This window comes from Gavialis gangeticus, unplaced genomic scaffold (assembly GCF_001723915.1).
Source record: "Gavialis gangeticus isolate Ggan-Ray unplaced genomic scaffold, GavGan_comp1, whole genome shotgun sequence".
NCBI lineage: Eukaryota > Metazoa > Chordata > Crocodylia > Gavialidae > Gavialis > Gavialis gangeticus.
Window position 1 is genome coordinate 25,019,631 of NW_017729028.1, and position 5,589 is coordinate 25,025,219.

Here is a 5,589-nt window from a genome sequence, read left to right on the forward strand (position 1 = left end):
GGCCCCACACTAGAACACCCTCGTGCCCCAGCCACAGCACATTGAGCCAGGAGGAGCAGCCCTGGCTGGCAGGCTGATCCCCGAAACCCCCTGCCAGTTGGGGCTGCTCTGACCCAGTTCAATGAACTATGGTCCCAGGTGCATGTTCTCACAGTGCACCCAGGAGCAATAAAATCTGGAGTTCATTACTTTACAGTGATTTCATGTGTGGATGCTCCCAAAGACATTTTAAAGAAATACTACCTTCTTTTTTGTACAGTTAATCTTCGATAGGAATAAATGGATACAATCATCCAGAAGCTTTTAATCATTTCTCATATATGGATCTAGCTCTAAATCAAAACATTGTAAATGTTCAATAGAATCATAGAAATATAGGGCTGGAACAGACTTCAGGAGGCTCATGGCAAGACCACGCCTGTCCAAACCATCCCATGCAAGTGCTTGTCTAACATATTCCTAAAACTGTAAAACAACCTTGTAGCACAAGAAATCAATGAAAACACCACAAAACACATTAACCCGCCAAAGGCAAAGCAGGGGGACAAGGGCACTGTTAATGTCCCAGTGCTGCAAGGGTTCTTAAAATACAGTCAAGAAATCAAAGGGAGAGGACCATACTTTCTGCTACAGAAAGTGGCAAAAAGCCCCATAGTCCATGCCAACTTGCCCATAGGATAAAATTCCTTCCTGATTTCAAATGTAGTAACTGGTTTTGCATAAGTGGAGGGGAAACACCCTCTAACCACCAGTTTCGATTGCAGCTGGTAACGAATGTTTCATAGGAAGGCAAAGAAAAAATAAAAACACTCTGATACCTGTACCAACAGGAGGGGAGAAAAAATCCCAGCTCCCACATGGCAAACAGCAGAGCCCAGAAGCATGGGGAAAACCAAATGATCTCCACTTTGCTTTTCAACTTCAGGACAGCAAACAGCTCCAGACATCACATTACTTAACTAGAGAGCCACATCACACCTTTCTGTCATCCCTTCCTCTCTATAAACGTATTGGGAGCTTATATGTGTGATGCCATTAACATGTACACATGATGAAAAAGTCACTTTCTGTGACTTAATGGCATCAAACTGTTTATGTTCAAGAGTTTGGGGGGGTTTAATGGACTTTGCATTGTTGCAAACTAAACTACATCTGGATGTAGTTAAGTTTGCAATGATGCACTGCAGCTGTCAGCTCATCCTCCCCAGCCATGGGAGAGGCAGGCAAGCTCCACAGAAAAAAAGGATCAGACCCCTTGCCACTTCTTCCTTCACCATGCACCTACTGAAGGCAGAAGTGGCAAGGGGTCTTATCCTTTTTTCTTCTGGTGGAGCCTGCCAGCCTCTCCTGAGGCAGCCAAGCAGTCCCTGAGCTGTGGGAGAGCCCTGGTCTTTCCCTCCATGGTGGTGGCACCCCCTGGGGCCATGCAGGAGAGCTGCTAGCAGGCTGGGTGCTGCCCCAGCTTGGCGGCAGCACCCAACCCAAGTGAACTCTTCCCTGACCCCAAGCCGGCTGGGGCAACACCTGGCCTGCCACCAGCCTGTCCAGGCAGAGCCAGGGGGTTCCACTACCATGGAGGGGAGGACCAGGACCTCCCACAGGTCAGGGAGCACTCACCCCACCAGCAGCATGACCCCCTCAGCTGTGGGCAGGGTCCGCTGGAAAAAAAAAAAAAAGGATTGAGCCCTGCACCATAATGTGATGGAAAAAATGAAACAATGTGTTTCAATTAAAACCCACCAGTTCAATTTAGGGGGCCTAGAATGCAACCTTGGGGATTAAACTGCCATCACATGTACAAGTACCCATCCTAGTCCATTTAATCCTCTTGATAATTAAGCCAGTCATAAAGCTCTGCTTCATTCTCCTGCTCCTGAACACTGTCCTATTCAACATCCACCTGCTCCAGGTTGCTGAGCTCTTCTTATGATCTTCCAAAAATCCAGGTATAGGGAGGCTCCTGGGTTTCTAATTGTTGCTCTCAAGTGTACTCCAGGCACAACCATTCCTAAACCATCCCTAGCCAATGCCTGTCCAGTCTCTTCTTGAACATCTCCAGTGATAGAGAATCCACAATATCCTTAGACAGCCTATTCCACTGCCCCGCTGTTCTAACAGTGAAGAAGTATTTCCTGGTATCCAATCAAAACTTACTTTGCTGTGATTTCAAGCCATTACTGTGTCCCGTTCTCTGCAGCGATGGACAAAAGGTATTTTCCCTTTTCCTTATGACAGCCCTTCAGATATCTGAAGACTGCTATTATATCATTTCTTAACTGCCTTTACTGCAAGCTGAACTCACCTTCCAAGCCCTTTGTCACCTGCCTCTGGATTGTCTCTCTAACTTTCTTATGGTCCTTTTTTAAGTGTGGAGACAAAAATTGCAGGCAATATTCTAGATGAGACCTAACCAGTGCCAAGTAATGAGATGTTATTCTGGGTGCCAGCCCTGAAGTTCAGGTCTCATTGTAGATGTTGGAACTCAGTCTCTCTGAATTGTAAAGTCACTGTGGTACTCTCTGGTTTCGATTCTGCTTGTCTATATATTATTTGTGACAGATGAAGAGATCACTTGTGTCTTCTTTTTATGCTGTTTCCATTCAATAATTCCATCTTCTGACATTAAAAAATGTATTGGGTCATGATGAAGATGTGTATAGTCACTCCAATAATGTAGCTGAACAAAATATGATTGACTCCCAGATCAAAATGGTATTTGATCACAATGAAGATATATACATTTACAAAATACACCGGATAGTTGCTCGTGTAGATGATAGAAAAACTAATAAAAAACCTTAATTCTTTCCATTACATGAACACTAGTGCACCTCTGTGTGAGTGTGTGTGTGTGTGTGTATACACATACATACAAACATATATATATGTATATTAGTGTGCATATATACATTATTGGTGCGCACACACACACACATATATATACATATACACACACATTATTGGTGTGCATGCACACACACTCATAACTGCAACTGAAGAAAATGTGATTGATTCAGAGATTAAGAGTTATCTGAACCTATTGCTTTGTAACTCCTGGTTATTACTGCTGAATCCCATGACTACCTCTGGTCCATCTTGCCTCATTGCATATATATCGAATGAACTCACAGAACCGTGTTGAGCATTCTGGTGGCAATTGCTAGTCACCAGATTGACAGACATAGTTACTGAGGAATTGTGAGTCTCTGATGGAATTTACAAGATGTTAGCATTTCTAATATTTTAATTTGCATACATAAAGTAAATTGCTGGAGACAATGTGCAAGTGCAAGGAAATATGAGGGAGTGTTCATAAAACCAAACCAAAGTATTAATTAAAAATGTTCCAAGTGTACACAGGTAGAACATGGGTGAAATTTGGGGGGGTACTTTGAGCTTGCCAGGTAATGTGAACAAATTGGGGAGGGGTTTATGAAGTTGGTATGGTTAAGTTTAATCTATCAACCTATTTATCATTCTAAATGACACCAGAGTGTCAAAAGTGAATACAACTCATGGCCGTGCATGTTAAGACACTGGCCATTATGTAATGATCTTTTCCTTTATTTTCCAACTGGGTATGCTGCTTGCTGTGTTGCCTTGGCATGCTGAATAAGCATGAACCTTAAACAATAGCGGGCGGCAAAGGTCAAACCAGTAGGGTTGCAGTGGTGCAGTTGCACCTCCCTTTGATTCCTGGTCCATCCAAAGTTTAAAACAAACTGCCTGGAAGTGGCAGCAGTGTTTCTAGTCAGGCAGCAGTGAGGGAGTCACGTGACTTCACGGTTCATTGTAAAATACCTGATTCCTTCTAAACTCTGCATTCCACAGGTCTTAATGACCATCTCCTTTTTAATAGTCTTGCTATTCCACTAATCAAGCTATTCTTTTTTTTGCAATTCTGCCATTTGCTAGCTCCTCCCAGTAATGTAGCTCCTATTTCACAGCCCTGCAAATTGTTTTTAACTCTAGCTAAAAACATTACCTCAGGTTGGAAACATTTAACCCAGGACAGGTAAACATTAATACAGGTGTAGAAATAATTTTCAATAAAATATCCATTGGATGCACTATTAAGAAGTTCAAGAAGGCTTGATTTTGTTTTATGAATCTGAAAGGCATGTACATATAATTCTAATGACTACAGGACTAAGAACCAACATTGCTTAACTATTTTGCCTAGTCTGTTGTGTTTTCAATGCATAATGTCTGATATAGTGAAATAATGCACTTTCCAATAAAGTTATATTTGCTTTTGCTTCAATCTTAAACTGAATGTTATAGCCTTAGACCCCTAACACATTAGGACAACTTCTAGTATCTTTTTAGCTGGACAAAACTGTGTGTTGTATTATATGCTATTATGCACCACACCATTTCCACCTTCCTTTTCAAAATCCTAGCTCTATCCATAGTGGTCAGAGTGGCTACTCATTTTTTGATAACTGCTCCTTAGCTGCTAATATACCAGTCCACTGAATGTGCCCAATCTTTAAATGTAGAGAATGCAAAAAAGTTTTCCCTTTGGGTATCATGAGCCAACCACAAGAACAGCCTCTGAGACTTTTAATTCATAAGTTTCCCCCTTCAGACAACCGCTACTCCAGAGAGCTGTGAATCATTGAAACATCTTCTCAAGAACATCTGTACCATTCATACATGACCAAAATGATGTAGCAAGCATCTTCTTTCAAGCACCCATGAGCTCAGGGAGGAATATGGTCTCAATGTATCAGTGGAACTCTCTGTTGTCCTCCAGTTTGATACAGTATCTATAATACACAATCTCATTCTCAAGAAGAGAGCTAATGTAAGAGAGAAGAGTATGAGTCAGATGCATAAATATTATATATTACCTAACAATAGAAATTCTAATAATAAGATACAAAAACACATTGCTTCTTTTGCAGTGTTAATAGTACCTCAAATCTTTCTTCTTTATGCCAGCTGCCAGTGAGTGAAATGAGACTAATGGTGAGGGCTGAGATCCAGAGAGGAACTTAAGGTGCCTAGAATGGCACTGAGTTGTTTAGCATCTAAATCCAAAAAAAGCAATCCAGAAAAACCTGCACCCTTGATTCCCAATCCCATTTGGCATTTAAATTTACCTATATTTGGCACTGTAAACTCCCATAGTGCTTAAACTCAGGCTCTGCACATGCATTGAAATACACTGGTCTGAGCATCCAGGCATATAGGGCGCTTGTACACATAACAATGTTAGGATGTACACATGATGAAAATTTCCCTTTGTGTGGCTTAATGGTGTCACACAGAGCATGTACCTGAGTTTTGCAGGTTTTACATGTGTTTGCATTGTTGCAAACTAAACTACATCCCGATGTAATTTAGTTTGCAATGATGCAATTTGGAATGATGCAGCCATTAGTCAGCTCACCCCCGGCTGTGCAAGAGGTGGGCAGGCTCCATAGAGAAAAGGGATTGGGCCTCTCACTGCTTCTGCCTTCAGCAGGCTCCTGTGGCTGGCAGGACACCTGGGGCTGCCTGGGAACAGGCTGGCTTGCCTCTGGAGCAGCACAGGAAGGTGGCAGGAGGGTGGCTGGGTTTTCTGGTGGCTGGAGAAGGCAG